This window comes from Sardina pilchardus, chromosome 12 (assembly GCF_963854185.1).
Source record: "Sardina pilchardus chromosome 12, fSarPil1.1, whole genome shotgun sequence".
Taxonomy (NCBI): domain Eukaryota; kingdom Metazoa; phylum Chordata; class Actinopteri; order Clupeiformes; family Clupeidae; genus Sardina; species Sardina pilchardus.
The window spans coordinates 832,501-852,980 of NC_085005.1; the positions used below are offsets into that span (position 1 = coordinate 832,501).

Below are 20,480 nucleotides of genomic sequence, written 5' to 3' on the forward strand. Positions count from 1 at the left end.
CATATCAATAACCATAATGTGGGCTTAACAACTTCCCTCTCTGAAAGACCCCCCCCCCACCCCCACGCACACACCTTCCTCCGTTAATTCTGAAACCACCAGCCGCCACTGACACACACACACACACACACACACATCCCATTGCCTCCGTCACACACTCACAAGCGAAAACTCACAGAGAGAGAACCACACACAAAAGCAAGCACACACATGCACACACTCATTTACATACATAAAAGTTACAGTAGGGGATGGAGTAGGAGATGGAAACAAGTTGACCAGCATGATTTATTCTTGCGTAGAGAATGTCCAGGACTGAGCGGCGGTCATGGTTTGTACCACATTGCTGTACATCTGGTTATTTTAACAATGATATCGAGTTGGTATCAGATATTGACAGATACACAAAGCCCAGGCATCGGTATCTGTATCGAGACTGAAAAAGTCAGATTGGTGCATCCATAAGGCGAACAACAAATTTGAATTGTGTTTTTGTCTTTGCAGGTAAATGCCATTGCCAACAGCTCTGCCATCTCAGCAGTGGGATGGTGATTCATGAAGGTAAGGGCATGACACTGTAGCCCTATCTCCACCTGACCAAAGCCTGCCTGCTTCTGCCCCCACTGCAAAGGACTACATCCACTGCAGCCACCCATGATTGCCATTCTGCAGCCATAGATCAAGTATGTTCAGCTCTTAAATGGAACTTGTTTTGTTTGTTCTGCACTGACTGTTGCATATCTGATCCTGTTTTTAGATAATGCTGTGGTTGCTAATCAGAGGACCAGAGCATCAAAGGATACTAGTGCAGAGCCCGTAGATGTGGCATTTTTTATTTGTATAACATGAAATTTGGCACTGCACACACTCGTGTCATTAGGATGACATCCACCAAATTTGAGAGCAGTCGGATGAGTGGTTTGAGAGTTATGCGTGGAACAGACAGACAGACAGACAGACAGACAGAGTGACACACAGACAGATGTTCCTTGCATTAATAGATAGATAGATAGATGCATGTATTGTGTATTTAGTTTTTTTTATCATTTTTGGTAGCCTAGAAATCTAGACGCCCCTAGCGGCAGCAAATCTAATTTGGCTGCTGGGGCAGTCTAGCAACACTCCGTAGAGCTAGGGAGCTGGGCTTTGGAAGAATCACCGGACCAATCACATTGTGTATAGAGTCTGTGGGCGGGCTTAGCATAATGGCGACCGGAAGTTGCGACAGTTATGCATCCTGCTACTTGAAAACAAGTAGATGATTCGTTTAGCGTTATCCTATTGCGTGGATAGGGAGTTTGAAAGACAACTGTTTATCCCACCCCTCCGATTGAGCCCTGCCTACAGTGAGTTCCCAGACCCTACATATATAGGTCTGACTGGTCAGGCTACATTTTTGGGGCAAAGTCAGGGAATATCAATGAATTTTGTTGTATGTAGTCCTTCGACCAATCAGACCAACGATTCGGGTGTGCCTGGTGGATAAGCCAGATTGTGATAGGACCCGTGGACAGGAAGCAGGAGAGATAGATGTGCAGTTATCCAGCCTGAGCTGCAGGGCGAGATCCAAATTGCTGGCAGATCTTGCTGGGTGTACCCAGCCTAGTGAAGTAATATTTTCTGTGACTTTATAATGTGTTGTCGATAACGTTAACGTTAATTTATCCGATTGGGACACATTAATCTGAGGAGGAATTCATTAAACACTACCTGATGTAAGGATGCAACAATTACCAGTGTAACGGTGTGGAAACTGTCTGTTTTAATCCCTCCCAGCTTCATCCGAGCCTTGGGTTTAGGTTATACCTGCTTTTAATTTTAACTTTTAACATTTTCACCGCAAAATGTGTGCTGTATCATGCAGCAACCCTGTATCTTTTTATGTGCACATTCAAATTAAATCTATTCCGTTAAATTCCATTCTGTTAAATCAAATGTTATCAGTACCGTAATTTCCCGACTATTAGTCACAGCTTATACATTGATTTTGCAAAATTTCTCCAACTATGAGGTTAATACAGGGGGGCAGTTAATATGGTTTTAATATGGTTTTGTTTCTTTTAACTTGCATAAAACACTGTCTTGGGGCTTACACAATGCGGCTGATATGCTGGAAATGACTGTAGAATAACGTAAAGGTTGATTTTGAGCAATTACTGAGTCTCACTCATTGGATCCAAATAACAGAAATAGCAAACTTCAAGTCATGGTAGGGTACGTTAAGCTATAAGCACATATCCAAATATAGCTGCAGGCAGCAATGGGGGGGCCAAGCTTTGGAGCCCCCCCCCATGACCATCATAGAGGAATATTTGTGTGCTTGTGTCTGGGTTTGAGAGAGAGAAAGAGAGAGATGAAAGCATTACTGAAAAATGAGCTGACTTCCTGTGATTATAGCGCCCCCTAGTGGTCAAAAGACATGACATTTGTTGTGCGTTCTCAGGATGATGTCTTGAGTCTATATACCAAGTTTGGTTTTGATACTTGAAACCGTTGCTGAGATATGAGCCTACTTCCTGTGATTATAGGGCCCCCACAGTTGTCTAAGGTCACCGAATTTATTGAGCTTCCTCCTAGTTGGTTGTTTGGTCCATGTACCAAGTTTGGTTTTGATATATGGAAGCTTTGTTGAAATATGAACCTACTTCCTTTAAATATAGCGCCACATAGTGGTAAATATTTGCCAGATTTATTGAGGCTCCTCTTAATAGGGTCATGAGCCCATGTACTAAGTTTGGTCTTGATACATGAAAGCCTTGCTGAGATATAGGTTCACTTCCTGTGTGGCAGCTTCGCCGCCAATTTGGATTGGCTGTTACAGGGGAGCACTTCCGTCAATTCACCTTTGGCTAAGTCCCGCCTATCGAACGCGGATGAGCCAATGGCAGTGCAGTAGCTCTGCACATGAAGATAGAGTCCGACAGTTTCACGTTATGGCTTCATAGAAATACATTGGGAGCCGTGATTTTTTTCCTGTTTTATAGGATTATACAGGATGTAAATTGAAAAAGGACGGGCAAACGAAATGTGTGGGATTAACACAACACCGATACACAGAATGATGGCTTTCAATATTGATTATACTTATTTTGTAATTATGTTAAATTAGATTAAAGTCTCTTCTCCCAGCTGTACCCTAGCTATTTTAAGCAAAGGGTTACTCCGTAGCAAACCGTAGTGAAACAGCTCCACCATATCTGTGGATTAAGCCACACAGTCAACTCAAAGTGAGTAAGATAAACAAGGTTGTAAGTAAGATAAACAAGGATGTTCTCAGCACTGTCAGCATTGTGTATAATATGATTGTCACTTAGAGGAGACTCGTAGATAACTAACGTTAGCATAGTTAGCTAACCGCTGCTAACGTGCTCGCCTCAGAAAAGCTTGGGTCTGTGCACAGTAGTGTACCATTTATTCACCATACATTAATAAAGTTGAAGTCATTTCGCAATATTTGCAGTACCAGTTCCTTACATGACATAACCCGGTGTGTCTTTGTAGGCTAATATGCAGGCAAGTCTATCTAGCACAGCTAGCTATTATTAAATCAGTGAGTCCCATTCGCCCCCTGTCAGTTTGTCATGCAACAAACCTAGATATTAATTTGTATTCATGTGTCTCCATATCGTACTGGTGTTGTTCAACAGATTCTAAATGAAATACAGTTCCGTGGATCTGTAAAAAAGCCTCATGGGTTGTAATTTTTACACACGGGCATACAGCTTCCATTGAACTCCGGTCTGAACTCTGGTTAGACTGACGGACTTCGCAACAATAACTAAGGGGGGCGGGGCTTAGCCAAAGGTGAACTGTTCCACAAAGCAATGCAATTATAAGTCATGGTACGGAGATGGTCTGTGCAAATTTTGGCCTGTGAAACTTTTTGAAAGTTTTTGACCTTGTCCTGTTGATGGCGTAACAGCCTGAACGGTAAAGCCTTGTAAATTGGTGGGTGGGGCCTTAACTATTGCCTTAATCCACTGACCAAGTTTCAGCTTGATACCGGTACCTTTCACACTGCGAACTCCCCCTGAACCCGCTATTTCTTAAATGCTAATGTATCGTTTCTCACTGTGAAAGGGGCTATAGCCTACTCGCGCAAATTGATAATAAGCTTATTTTCATTATTGTTGACATGGAGGCGCAGGCAGCCCCGGGGACCTGATGAACAAGCCGCTCAAAAGCACAAACGAGTGCACATGCAGCAGCCGTGAGGACAGGGAGCAACCACGAGAAGTGATTGGTCATATAAAATGAAAGTGGCTGATGTCTGGGTTACACAAACAACAACTCATTACAGTGCATGAAAATGCACTGTACTGTTCTTCCTAGTCTTCAACTTCTTCATCTTCTTATTATTACAGTGCATGAAAATGCACTGTACTGTTCTTCCTTTTCTTCTTATTATTACAGTGCATGAAAATGCACTGTACTGTTATCCCTAGGCTTCTTCTTCTTCTTCTTCTTCTACTACTTCTTATTATTACAGTGCATGAAAATGCACTGTACTGTTCTTCCTAGGCTTCTTCTTCTTCTTCTTATTATTACAGTGCATGAAAATGCACTGTACTGTTCTTCCTATTCTTCTTATTATTACAGTGCATGAAAATGCACTGTACTGTTATTCCAAGTCTTCTTCCGCAACTTCTTCTTATTATTACAGTGCATGAAAATGCACTGTACTGTTCTTCCTAGGCTTCAACTTCAACTTCAACTTTTTATTATTCTTCTTCTAACGCACGCAATTCAGCTTGAACCGTTTAACGTAGAAACTTCATTCAAACTGTGTTACGTAGGTCTTACTTACGCGATGTGTGCTTTCTATTTTTCAACTTTGTAACATTTATACTTTTTAAACTATTAGTTGAAAACTATCACCATTTTCCCCATAGACTTAACATTGCTCATTATGACATCACGGCAGCAATTAGAATGTTACCCCAGCTGGTCAGCCACCTGGGCACCAACTGTCAGTTTCTCTCAGGCTCCTCTCTGAAGACTACATATTCTGTTCCCCTGTATCCTCTGCGCACAACAGTATCAAAATAAGTCCTCCTAATTCCATCCAACTTTATATCCATTCATCTTCTTCAAACCATTCACTCATCCACCCATTCTAAACAGTCTGCCTATCAACAACATCAATTAGACGCTCTACATTGAACTTTTAAACAATCTACTCTGTCTCAGGCTGGCTCTCTTAAGACTAGCCAGTTAAATTGATTACACCTGTATCTGTATCCACTACTCTCAGTAGAGAGCTGTGTCTCTCCATTCTACAAGAATATAAGGCACATTCCATCTAACATTCTATCCATTCATCTTCTTCAGACCATTCACTCATCCACCCATTAAACTGTCTATCAACATCTATTAAACAATCTGTCTATCAACATCCATTAAACTCTCTGTCTATCAACATTAATTAGACTATCTACATTCAACTTTTAAATTATTTACTCTGTCTCAGGCTTTAAGAGTAGCCTACTCTGGCTCTCTTAAGACTAGCCAGTTAAATTGATTACACCTGTGTCAATTACTCTCAGAGAGCTGTATCAGTGTCTCTCTTAACAAGAATATAAGGCACATTCCATCCAACCTTCTATCCATTCATCTTCTTCAGACCATTCACTCATCCACCCATTAAACTGTCAATCAATATCTATTAAACAATCTGCCTATCAACATCCATTAAACATTCTGTCTATCAACATTAATTAGACTATCTACATACAACTTTTAAAGTATTTACTGTGGGTCCCTCTCAAGCAGCGTTTATATGTCCTCCCTCGCTCCTCGATCCTCAATGATCTACATAAAGAAAGATAGAAGAAGGGCTAGACTATCCCATTGTTGCCGCTCCATCATTCTTTATGTAGATCAGTGAGGAGCGAGAGAGGACGCGTAAACGCTATATGAGAGGCACCTTCTGTCTCAGGCTTTAAGCATACAATCTCATTAAGACTACAGATCCTGTTTCCTCTTCCACTTCCTCTGTCCACAACTGTTTCAAAATAAAGGTCCTCACTGCAATAATACACTATTAAATCATTTAACCATTGAAACTACTCAACTATTGAACTGTTCAACCATTCCAACTGTCAGTTATCATCCACTATGCCTCCAGTCAACTACATGAAACCTCCATGTACCTAGCAACCAACAGAGCATCCATTAAAATTAAGTGTTTATGACCGTTTCCATAGCAACCAACATGATTATACTGCAGTAACTTCTTGTTTCCTGATAGTGGCCACCATGGATACCCTAGCAACAAATGTTTCAAAATAAAAGTCCTCACTAGCAAGTTAGCTAGTTAGCATGGTTAGCATAGTTAACATTGTTAGCATAGTTAGCATTTTTAGCATAACTGCAAAAAATCATCAACTAAGTTAGCTAATCAACCTGGTTAGCTTTGTTAGCAAATTTAGCATTGTTAGCATAGTTAGCATTTTAACATTACTGCTAGAAATCATCGGTTAAGTTAACTAATCAACCTGGTTAGCATTGTTAGTAAAGTTAGCATTGCTAGCATAATAAGCATTTTTAACGTAACTGCTAGAAATCATTAGCTAAGTTAGCTAATCAACATTTTAACATGAATAGAAATCATTAGTTAAGTTAGAACTGGAACGTTTCATCTTTAAAATGTCTACCTTCACACTATCAACTCTCTGTAAACTATGCAACCACCATGTTTACTCTAGCTACACCTTAGTAACCATATCTACATAATCTATCTATTTTTGCATTTTCATGCACTGGTAATTCCTTGGAATTGCATTTCTAGTTCTTCTTCTAACGCACGCAATTCAGCTTGAACCGTTTAACGTAGAAACTTCATTCAAACTTTGTTGCGTAGGTCTTGCTTATGCCATGTGTGCTTTGTATTTTTCAACTTTGTAACTTTTATACTTTTTAAACTATTAGTTAAAAACTATTACAATTTCCCCCATAGACTTAACATTGCTCATTATGACATCACGGCAGCAATTAGAATGTTACGCCAGGTGGCCAGTCCAGGTGCAGCAGCTCTCTCTCTCTCTCAGGCTACATACACTGGCTCTCTTAAGACTAGCCAGTTAAATTGATTACACCTGTATCTGTATCCACTACTCTCAGTAGAGAGCTGTGTCTCTCCAGTCTACAAGAATATAAGGCACATTCCATCCAACTTTCTATCCATTCATCTTCTTCAGACCATTCACTCATCCACCCATTAAACTGTCTATCAACATCTATTAAACAATCTGCCTATCAACATCCATTAAACTCTCTGTCTATCAACATTAATTAGACTATCTACATTCAACTTTTAAATGATTTACTCTGTCTCAGGCTTTAAGCACACTCTCTCTTAAGACTAGCCACTTAAATTGATTACACCTGTATCAACTACTCTGAGAGCTGTATCAGTGTCTCTCTTAACAAGAATATAAGGCACATTCCATCCAACCTTCTATCCATTCATCTTCTTCAGACCATTCACTCATCCACCCATTAAACTGTCAATCAATATCTATTAAACAATCTGCCTATCAACATCCATTAAACATTCTGTCTATCAACATTAATTAGACTATCTACATACAACTTTCAAAGTATTTACTGTGGGTGCCTCTCAAGCAGCGTTTATATGTCCTCCCTCGCTCCTCGATCCTCAATGATCTACATAAAGAAAGATAGAAGAAGGGCTAGACTATCCCATTGTTGCCGCTCCATCATTCTTTATGTAGATCAGTGAGGATCGAGGAGCGAGAGAGGACGCGTAAACGCTATATGAGAGGCACCTTCTGTCTCAGGCTTTAAGCATACAATCTCATTTAGACTACAGATTCTGTTTCACTACTTCCTCTGTCCACAACTGTTTCAAAATAAAGGTCCTCACTGCAATAATACACTATTAAATCATTTAACCATTGTAACTACTCAACTATTTAACTGTTCAACCATTCCAACTGTCAGTTATCAACTATGCCTCCAGTCAACTACACGAAACCTCCATGTACCTAGCAATCAACATACCAACCATTAAAATTAAGCGTTTATGACCGTTTCCATAGCAACCAACATGATTATGCTGCAGTAACTTCTTGCTTCCTGATAGTGGCCACCATGGATACCCTAGCAACAAATGTTTCAAAATAAAAGTCCTCACTAGCAAGTTAGCTAGTTAGCATGGTTAGCATAGTTAACATTAGTTAGCATTTTTAGCATAACTGCAAAAAACATCTAACTAAGTTAGCTAATCAACCTGGTTAGCATTGTTAGCAATTTTAGCATAGTTAGCATTTTTAGCATTATTGCTAGAAATCATCAGTTAAGTTAGCTAATCAACCTGGTTAGCATTGTTAGTTTAAGTTAGCATTGTTACCATAGTTAGCATTGCTAGCATAGTTAGCATTTTTAGCATAACTGCTAGAAATCATTAGCTAAGTTAGCTAATCAACCTGGTTAACACTGTGAGCATAGTTAGCATAGTTAACATTTTTACCATTACTGCATGAAATCAGTAGCTAAGTTAACCAATCAACCTGGTTATCATTGTTACCATAGTTAACATTTTAACATGAATAGAAATCAGCAAATCAAAATGTTTCAGCTTTAAACTGTCTACCTTCACACTATCAACTCTCTGTAAACTATGCAACCACCATATTTACCCTAGCTACACCTTAGTAACCATATCTACATTATCTATCTATTTTTGCATTTCATGCACTGGTAATTCCTTGGAATTGCATTTCTAGTTATTATTAAACTTCTTCTTCTAACGCTCGCAATTCAGCTTCAACCGTTTAACGTAGAAACTTCATTCAAACTTTGTTGCGTAGGTCTTGCTTATGCCATATGTGCTTTATATTTTTCAACTTTGTAACTTTTATACTTTTTAAACTATTAGTTAAAAACTATCACCATTTCCCCCATAGACTTAACATTGCTCATTATGACATCACGGCAGCAATTAGAATGTTACCCCAGCTGGTCAGCCACCTGGGCACCAACTGTCAGTTTCTCTCAGGCTCCTCTCTGAAGACTACATATTCTGTTCCCCTGTATCCTCTGCGCACAACAGTATCAAAATAAGTCCTCCTAATTCCATCCAACTTTATATCCATTCATCTTCTTCAAACCATTCACTCATCCACCCATTCTAAACAGTCTGCCTATCAACAACATCAATTAGACGCTCTACATTGAACTTTTAAACAATCTACTCTGTCTCAGGCTGGCTCTCTTAAGACTAGCCAGTTAAATTGATTACACCTGTATCTGTATCCACTACTCTCAGTAGAGAGCTGTGTCTCTCCATTCTACAAGAATATAAGGCACATTCCATCCAACATTCTATCCATTCATCTTCTTCAGACCATTCACTCATCCACCCATTAAACTGTCTATCAACATCTATTAAACAATCTGTCTATCAACATCCATTAAACTCTCTGTCTATCAACATTAATTAGACTATCTACATTCAACTTTTAAATTATTTACTCTGTCTCAGGCTTTAAGATACTCTGGCCCTCTTAAGACTAGCCAGTTAAATTGATTACACCTGTGTCAACTACTCTCAGAGAGCTGTATCAGTGTCTCTCTTAACAAGAATATAAGGCACATTCCATCCAACCTTCTATCCATTCATCTTCTTCAGACCATTCACTCATCCACCCATTAAACTGTCAATCAATATCTATTAAACAATCTGCCTATCAACATCCATTAAACATTCTATCTATCAACATTAATTAGACTATCTACATACAACTTTTAAAGTATTTACTGTGGGTCCCTCTCAAGCAGCGTTTATATGTCCTCCCTCGCTCCTCGATCCTCAATTATCTACATAAAGAAAGATAGAAGAAGGGCTAGACTATCCCATTGTTGCCGCTCCATCATTCTTTATGTAGATCAGTGAGGAGCGAGAAAGGACGCGTAAACGCTATGAGAAGCACCTTCTGTCTCAGGCTTTAAGCATACAATCTCATTAAGACTACAGATCCTGTTTCACTACTTCCTCTGTCCACAACTGTTTCAAAATAAAGGTCCTCACTGCAATAATACACTCTTAAATCATTTAACCATTGAAACTACTCAACTATTGAACTGTTCAACCATTCCAACTGTCAGTTATCATCCACTATGCCTCCAGTCAACTACATGAAACCTCCATGTACCTAGCAACCAACATAGCAACCATTAAAATTAAGTGTTTATGACCGTTTCCATAGCAACCAACATGATAGTACTGCAGTAACTTCTTGTTTCCTGATAGTGGCCACCATGGATACCCTAGCAACAAATGTTTCAAAATAAAAGTCCTCACTAGCAAGTTAGCTAGTTACCATGGTTAGCATAGTTAGCATTGTTAGCATAGTTAGCATTTTTAGCATAACTGCAAAAAATCATCAACTAAGTTAGCTAATCAACCTGGTTAGCATTGTTAGCAAATTTAGCATTGTTAGCATAGTTAGCATTTTTAGCATTACTGCTAGAAATCATCGGTTAAGTTAGCTAATCAACCTGGTTAGCATTGTTAGTAAAGTTAGCATTGCTAGCATAATTAGCATTTTTAGCATAACTGCTAGAAATCATTAGCTAAGTTAGCTAATCAACATTTTAACATGAATAGAAATCATTAGTTAAGTTAGAACTGGAATGTTTCATCTTTAAACTGTCTACCTTCACACTATCAACTCTCCGTAAACTATGCAACCACCATGTTTACCCTAGCTACACCTTAGTAACCATATCTACATTATTTTTGCATTTTCATGCACTGGTAATTCCTTGGAATTGCATTTCTAGTTCTTCTTCTAACGTATTTAATGCAGCTTCAACCGTTTGACGTAGAAACTTCATTCAAACTTTGTAACGTAGGTCTTGCTTAGGACACCCGTGCTATGTATTTTTCAACTTTGTAACTTTTATACTTTTTAAACTATAAATTAAAAACTATTAAAATTTCCCCATAGACTTAACATTGTGATTATGACATCATAATAGGGCAATTAGAATCTTATGCCAGGTGGCCAGGGCCACCTGCAGCAGCTCTCTCCCTCTCAGGCTTTAAGCATACAATCTCTCTCAGAAGACTACATATCCTGTTAACTGTTTCCTCTGTCCACAACTGTTTCAAAATAAAAGTCCTCACTGCAATAATGCACTATTAAATCATTTAACCATTAAAACTACTCATCTATTGAACTGTTCAACCATTTCCACTGTCAGTTATCAACTATGCCTCCAGTCAACTACATGAGACCTCCATGTACCTAGCAACCAACATAGCAACCATTAAAATTAAGCGTTTATGACCGTTTCCATAGCAACCAACATGATTATACTGCAGTAACTTCTTGTTTCCTGATAGTGGCCACCATGGATACCCTAGCAACAAATGTTTCAAAATAAAAGTCCTCACTAGCAAGTTAGCTAGTTAGCATGGTTAGCAATGTTAGCATAGCTAGCATTTTTAGCATAACTGCAAAAAATCATCAACTAAGTTAGCTAATCAACCTGGTTAGCATTGTTAGCAAATTTAGCATTGTTAGCATAGTTAGCATTTTTAACATTACTGCTAGAAATCATCGGTTAAGTTAGCTAATCAACCTGGTTAGCATTGTTAGTAAAGTTAGCATTGCTAGCATAATTAGCATTTTTAGCACAACTGCTAGAAATCATTAGCCAAGTTAGCTAATCAACATTTTAACATGAATAGAAATCATTAGTTAAGTTAGAACTGGAATGTTTCATCTTTAAACTGTCTACCTTCACACTATCAACTCTCTGTAAACTATGCAACCACCATGTTTACCCTAGCTACACATTAGTAACCATATCTACATTATCTATCTATTTTTGCATTTTCATGCACTGGTAATTCCTTGGAATTGCATTTCTAGTTCTTCTTCTAACGCACGCAAATCAGCTAGAACCGTTTAACGTAGAAACTTCATTCAAACTGCGTTACGTAGGTCTTACTTAGGACATGTGTGCTATGACTTTTCAACTTTGTAAGTTTTATACTTTTTAAACTATTAGTTAAAAACTATTACAATTTCCCCCATAGACTTAACATTGCTCATTATGACATCACGGCAGCAATTAGAATCTTACTCCAGCTGGTCAGCCACCTGGGCACCAACTGTCAGTTTCTCTCAGGCAACCTCTCTGAAGACTACATATTCTGTTCCCCTGTATCCTCTGTGCACAACAGTATCAAAATAAGTCCTCCTAATTCCATCCAACTTTATATCCATTCATCTTCTTCAAACCATTCACTCATCCACCCATTCTAAACAGTCTGCCTATCAACATCAATTAGACGTTCTACATTCAACTTTTAAACAATCTACTCTGTCTCAGGCTGGCTCTCTTAAGACTAGCCAGTTAAATTGATTACACCTGTATCTGTATCCACTACTCTCAGTAGAGAGCTGTGTCTCTCCATTCTACAAGAATATAAGGCACATTCCATCCAACATTCTATCCATTCATCTTCTTCAGACCATTCACTCATCCACCCATTAAACTGTCTATCAACATCTATTAAACAATCTGTCTATCAACATCCATTAAACTCTCTGTCTATCAACATTAATTAGACTATCTACATTCAACTTTTTAATTATTTACTCTGTCTCAGGCTTTAAGAGTACACTCTGGCTCTCTTAAGACTAGCCAGTTAAATTGATTACACCTGTGTCAACTACTCTCAGAGAGCTGTATCAGTGTCTCTCTTAACAAGAATATAAGGCACATTCCATCCAACCTTCTATCCATTCATCTTCTTCAGACCATTCACTCATCCACCATTAAACTGTCAATCAATATCTATTAAACAATCTGCCTATCAACATCCATTAAACATTCTGTCTATCAACAATAATTAGACTATCTACATACAACTTTTAAAGTATTTACTGTGGGTCCCTCTCAAGCAGCGTTTATATGTCCTCCCTCGCTCCTCGATCCTCAATGATCTACATAAAGAAAGATAGAAGAAGGGCTAGACTATCCCATTGTTGCCGCTCCATCATTCTTTATGTAGATCAGTGAGGAGCGAGAGAGGACGCGTAAACGCTATATGAGAGGCACCTTCTGTCTCAGGCTTTAAGCATACAATCTCATTAAGACTACAGATCCTGTTAACTGTTTCCTCTGTCCACAACTGTTTCAAAATAAAAGTCCTCACTGCAATAATACACTATTAAATCATTTGACCATTGAAACTACTCAACTATTTAACTGTTCAACCATTCCAACTGTCAGTTATCATCAACTATGCCTCCAGTCAACTACATGAAACCTCCATGTACCTAGCAACCAACATAGCAACCATTAAAATTAAGCGCTTATGACCGTTTCCATAGCAACCAACATGATTATACTGCAGTAACTTCTTGTTTCCTGATAGTGGCCACCATGGATACCCTAGCAACAAATGTTTCAAAATAAAAGTCCTCACTAGCAAGTTAGCTAGTTAGCATGGTTAGCATTGTTAGCATAGTTAGCATTTTTAGCATAACTGCAAAAAATCATCAACTAAGTTAGCTAATCAACCTGGTTAGCATTGTTAGCAAATTTAGCATTGTTAGCATAGTTGGCATTTTTAGCATTACTGCTAGAAATCATCGGTTAAGTTAGCTAATCAACCTGGTTAGCATTGTTAGTAAAGTTAGCATTGCTAGCATAATAAACATTTTTAGCGTAACTGCTAGAAATCATTAGCTAATTTAGCTAATCAACATTTTAACATGAATAGAAATCATTAGTTAAGTTAGAACTGGAACGTTTCATCTTTAAACTGTCTACCTTCACACTATCAACTCTCTGTAAACTATGCAACCACCATGTTTACCCTAGCTACACCTTAGTAACCATATCTACATTATCTATCTATTTTTGCATTTTCATGCACTGGTAATTCCTTGGAATTGCATTTCTAGTTCTTCTTCTAACGCACGCAATTCAGCTTGAACCGTTTAACGTAGAAACTTCATTCAAACTGTGTTACGAAGGTCTTGCTTAGGACATCAGCGCAATGTATTTTTTAACTTTGTAACTTTTATACTTTTTAAACTATAAATTAAAAACTATTAACAATTTCCCCATAGACTTAACATTGCTCATTATGACATCACGGCAGCAATTAGAATGTTACCCCAGCTGGTCAGCCACCTGGGCACCAACTGTCAGTTTCTCTCAGGCTCCTCTCTGAAGACTACATATTCTGTTCCCCTGTACCTCTGCGCACAACAGTATCAAAATAAGTCCTCCTAATTCCATCCAACTTTATATCCATTCATCTTCTTCAAACCATTCACTCATCCACCCATTCTAAACAGTCTGCCTATCAACAACATCAATTAGGCGCTCTACATTGAACTTTTAAACAATCTACTCTGTCTCAGGCTGGCTCTCTTAAGACTAGCCAGTTAAATTGATTACACCTGTCTCTGTATCCACTACTCTCAGTAGAGAGCTGTGTCTCTCCATTCTACAAGAATATAAGGCACATTCCATCTAACATTCTATCCATTCATCTTCTTCAGACCATTCACTCATCCACCCATTAAACTGTCTATCAACATCTATTAAACAATCTGTCTATCAACATCCATTAAACTCTCTGTCTATCAACATTAATTAGACTATCTACATTCAACTTTTAAATGATTTACTCTGTCTCAGGCTTTAAGAGTACTCTGGCTCTCTTAAGACTAGCCAGTTAAATTGATTACACCTGTGTCAACTACTCTCAGAGAGCTGTATCAGTGTCTCTCTTAACAAGAATATAAGGCACATTCCATCCAACCTTCTATCCATTCATCTTCTTCAGACCATTCACTCATCCACCCATTAAACTGTCAATCAATATCTATTAAACAATCTGCCTATCAACATCCATTAAACATTCTGTCTATCAACATTAATTAGACTATCTACATACAACTTTTAAAGTATTTACTGTGGGTCCCTCTCAAGCAGCGTTTATATGTCCTCCCTCGCTCCTCGATCCTCAATGATCTACATAAAGAAAGATAGAAGAAGGGCTAGACTATCCCATTGTTGCCGCTCCATCATTCTTTATGTAGATCAGTGAGGAGCGAGAGAGGACGCGTAAACGCTATGAGAGGCACCTTCTGTCTCAGGCTTTAAGCATACAAGCTCATTAAGACTACAGATCCTGTTTCACTACTTCCTCTGTCCACAACTGTTTCAAAATAAAGGTCCTCACTGCAATAATACACTATTAAATCATTTAACCATTGAAACTACTCAACTATTGAACTGTTCAACCATTCCAACTGTCAGTTATCACCCACTATGCCTCCAGTCAAATACATGAAACCTCCATGTACCTAGCAACCAACATAGCAACCATTAAAATTAAGTGTTTATGACTGTTTCCATAGCAACCAACATGATTATACTGCAGTAACTTCTTGTTTCCTGATAGTGGCCACCATGGATACCCTAGCAACAAATGTTTCAAAATAAAAGTCCTCACTAGCAAGTTAGCTAGTTAGCATGGTTGGCATAGTTAGCATTGTTAGCATTTTTAGCATAACTGCAAAAAATCATCAACTAAGTTAGCTAATCAACCTGGTTAGCATTGTTAGCAAATTTAGCATTGTTGGCATAGTTAGCATTTTTAGCATTACTGCTAGAAATCATCGGTTAAGTTAGCTAATCAACCTGGTTAGCATTGTTAGTAAAGTTAGCATTGCTAGCATAATTAGCATTTTTAGCGTAACTGCTAGAAATCAGTAGCTAAGTTAGCTAATCAACATTTTAACATGAATAGAAATCATTAGTTAAGTTAGAACTGGAATGTTTCATCTTTAAACTGTCTACCTTCACACTATCAACTCTCTGTAAACTATGCAACCACCATGTTTACCCTAGCTACACCTTAGTAACCATATCTACATTATCTATCTATTTTTGCATTTTCATGCACTGGTAATTCCTTGGAATTGCATTTCTAGTTAATCTTCTTCTAACGCACGCAATTCAGCTTGAACCGTTTAACGTAGAAACTTCATTCAAACTGTGTTGCGTAGGTCTCGCTTATGCCATGTGTGCTTTGTATTTTTCAACTTTGTAACTTTTATACTTTTTAAACTATGAATTAAAAAACGATTTCCCCATAGATTTAACATTGAGCTATTTCCCCATAGACTTAACATTGCTCATTGTGACATCACGGCAGCAATTAGAATCTTAGGCCAGGTGGCCGGCCACCTGGGCACCAACTGTCAGTTTCTCTGGCTTTAACCATACAATCTCTCTGAAGACTACATATTCTGTTCCCCTGTATCCTCTGCGCACAACAGTATCAAAATAAGTTCTCCTAATTCCATCCAACTTTATATCCATTCATCTTCTTCAAACCATTCACTCACCACCCATTCTAAACAGTCTGCCTATCAACATCAATAAGACGCTCTACATTCAACTTTTAAACAATCTACTCTGTCTCAGGCTGGCTCTCTTAAGACTACCCAGTTAAATTGATTACACCTGTATCTGTATCCACTACTCTCAGTAGAGAGCTGTGTCTCTCCATTCTACAAGAATATAGGCACATTCCATCCAACATTCTATCCATTCATCTTCTTCAGACCATTCACTCATCCACCCATTAAACTGTCTATCAACATCTATTAAACAATCTGTCTATCAACATCCATTAAACTCTCTGTCTATCAACATTAATTAGACTATCTACATTCAACTTTTAAATGATTTACTCTGTCTCAGACTAGCCAGTTAAATTGATTACACCTGTATCAACTACTCTCAGAGAGCTGTATCAGTGTCTCTCTTAACAAGAATATAAGGCACATTCCATCCAACCTTCTATCCATTCATCTTCTTCAGACCATTCACTCATCCACCCATTAAACTGTCAATCAATATCTATTAAACAATCTGCCTATCAACATCCATTAAACATTCTGTCTATCAACATTAATTAGACTATCTACATACAACTTTTAAAGTATTTACTGTGGGTCCCTCTCAAGCAGCGTTTATATGTCCTCCCTCGCTCCTCGATCCTCAATGATCTACATAAAGAAAGATAGAAGAAGGGCTAGACTATCCCATTGTTGCCGCTCCATCATTCTTTATGTAGATCAGTGAGGAGCGAGAGAGGATGCGTAAACGCTATATGAGAGGCACCTTCTGTCTCAGGCTTAAAGCATACAATCTCATTAAGACTACAGATCCTGTTTCACTACTTCCTCTGTCCACAACTGTTTCAAAATAAAGGTCCTCACTGCAATAATACATTATTAAATCATTTAACCACTGAAACTACTCAACTATTGAACTGTTCAACCATTCCAACTGTCAGTTATCATCCACTATGCCTCCAGTCAACTACATGAAACCTCCATGTACCTAGCAACCAACATAGCAACCATTAAAATTAAGTGTTCATGACCGTTTCCATAGCAACCAACATGATTTTACTGCAGTAACTTCTGGTTTCCTGATAGTGGCCACCATGGATACCCTAGCAACAAATGTTTCAAAATAAAAGCCCTCACTAGCAAGTTGTCATTGTTAGCATAGTTAGCATTTTTAGCATAACTGCAAAAAATCATCAACTAAGTTAGCTAATCAACCTGGTTAGCATTGTTAGCAAATTTAGCATAGTTAGCATTTTTAGCATTACTGCTAGAAATCATCGGTTAAGTTAGCTAATCAACCTGGTTAGCATTGTTAGTAAAGTTAGCATTGCTAGCATAATAAGCATTTTTAGCGTAACTGCTAGAAATCATTAGCTAAGTTAGCTAATCAACATTTTAACATGAATAGAAATCATTAGTTAAGTTAGAACTGGAATGTTTCATCTTTAAACTGTCTACCTTCACACTATCAACTCTCTGTAAACTATGCAACCACCATGTTTACCCTAGCTACACCTTAGTAACCATATCTACATTATCTATCTATTTTTGCATTTTCATGCACTGGTAATTCCTTGGAATTGCATTTCTAGTTCTTCTTCTAACGCACGCAATTCAGCTTGAACCGTTTAACGTAGAAACTTCATTCAAACTGTGTTACGTAGATCTTACTTACGCGATGTGGGCTTTGTATATATCAACTTTGTAACTTTTATACTTTTTAAACTATTAGTTAAAAACTATTACAATTTCCCCCATAGACTTAACATTGCTCATTATGACATCACTGCAGCAATTAGAATCTTACGCCAGGTGGCCGGCCACCTGGGCACCAACTGTCAGTTTCTCTGGCTTTAAGCATACAGTCTCTCAGAAGACTACATATCCTGTTAACTGTTTCCTCTGTCCACAACTGTTTCAAAATAAAAGTCCTCACTGCAATAATACACTATTAAATCATTTAACCATTGAAACTACTCAACTATTGAACTGTTCAACCATTCCAACTGTCATTTATCATCCACTATGCCGCCAGTCAACTATATGAAACATCCATGTACCTAGCAACCAACATAGCAACCATTAAAATTAAGTGTTTATGACCGTTTCCATAGCAACCAACATGATTATACTGCAGTAACTTCTTGTTTCCTGATAGTGGCCACCATGGATACCCTAGCAACACATGTTTCAAACTAAAAGTCCTCACTAGCAAGTTAGCTAGTTAGCATGGTTAGCATTGTTAGCATAGTTATCATAGAAATCATTAGCTTAGTTAACTAATCAACATTTTAACATGAATAGAAATCATTAGTTAAGTTAGAACTGGAATGTTTCATCTTTTAACTGTCTACCTTCACACTATCAACTCTCTGTAAACTATGCAACCACCATGTTTACCCTAGCTACACCTTAGTAACCATATCTACATTATCTATCTATTTTTGCATTTTCATGCACTGGTAATTCCTTGGAATTGCATTTCTAGTTTGTTATGTTTTCTTAATGACCTATAGGCATAAATAAAAAATAAATTTGACATTATAACAGGCTAGACTTATTACAACAAGTATTATGGAAATATCTGACTACACGCACTGTTAAAGGGATATTCCGCCTTGCAAACTACTGGCACTACTACTGCTTGTTGTCTATGGGGACTATTTTCAGATGCTGCGTACGATATCACTGCGCCTATGGTACGTTTGCAAGTTGCCTTGATTATTACGCCAGATGAGAGTGTAGTTCCATGTCAAATCAGCCTAGAAAAACGGCAGGTTTCATTTTCAGTTGGTCTTATTGCACTTTCTAACTTGAGAGGAGACACGTTTTAAATGGGAAAATTACCAGAAATCTTAGTCACTTTTAAACATGAAGCTAGCAGGCGAGAAGCTAATGGTCTAATCCGATTCAATGATCTATGCTAGGCTGAAGCTAAAAATTGTATCGCCAGACTCACAGACTGGCTGGATGAACGGGAACAAGGTAAATATCGATTGTTTTGCTCAAGGGGAGGTGGAAAATGAGCGTATTTCCAAAAATGGCGGAATATCCCTTTAAGGCGAGACACTACAGTTGAATAGGGTAACATTTTTAAATAATAGGTATCACCATGAAACTTCCTCAGTTGATTACTTACACAATAGGGTGGTCCTTATTTTTCAACCTTTAAAATGTCATGCTCTCACCCCACCAATATGTTTGAATATATATAAAAAAAAAAATGGGCAACATTTTATCAAAATTAATCAATATTTAGAGGTTGCTCAAGACCTTTAAAGTTGAACACATTTGCGTATTATGGGATATGCCATAAAGCAACTGGAAACACTTGACAAATATGACAAATGGCAGAAACTGAAGTGGCAAGAGAAAAACAGGAAAAGTAGCAAAAAAAACAAGACTCAGCAGTCCAATGTAGAGGCCTTCATAGACGAGTTAGGAGACCTGTTTGATATTGCACATTGAGATGCACTCATTCTTAACATGCAACATTAGGGGCAACGGCGGCCTAATGGTTAGGGTTTCGGGCTTGTAACCGGAGGGTTGCCGGTTCGATCCCCGACAGTAGCAAAAAACTGGGCGGGGGCAGTGGTTGAGCACAGCTCTCCCATCCACAGCTGAAGTGCCACCTAGTCCCTCACTGCTCAGCAGACTTAGGGAGAAAGAAAAATCCAGAAGAGACCAGAGACCAGAGAGAAAAAGGACATTGTGGGTGTATGGGCATAGTTGATACTTGCATAGTTTGCACTTAATGCAAAAGAAAAATGTAGAACACAACAGGCTACAACAAGCACAACGAGAGGAGCAATTGATTAATTAAATACTAGCATTGACTGCTTCTGAAGATAGTACTGATGAGTGATGATGAATGTTATTCTGTGAAATATGCTGTGAACAATCTGCAGGATGGACCTTCTACTTTCAAAACTACAAAAACAGCCTGAAAGAGCATTGTTAGCCCTGAGCTGGCTGCTATGATGGATATAACCAAGTTTTCTGATTGAAATATTCAAAGGCCTTGAGCAACCTCTAGATATTGTAGGAATG

The 20,480-nt window shown here is 38.2% G+C and overlaps 1 protein-coding gene across 2 annotated transcripts in view; it reads left to right on the forward strand.

Annotated features, from left to right (window-relative positions):
• ncoa1 (nuclear receptor coactivator 1) overlaps window positions 1–20,480 on the forward strand; it is a 212,631-nt gene that overhangs the window by 12,621 nt on the left and 179,530 nt on the right. For both annotated transcript variants that reach the window (XM_062551011.1, XM_062551013.1), the window contains exon 2: window positions 505–683. The gene's annotated coding sequence lies outside the window, so the exon portion shown is untranslated. The remainder of the gene's footprint in view (window positions 1–504; window positions 684–20,480) is intronic.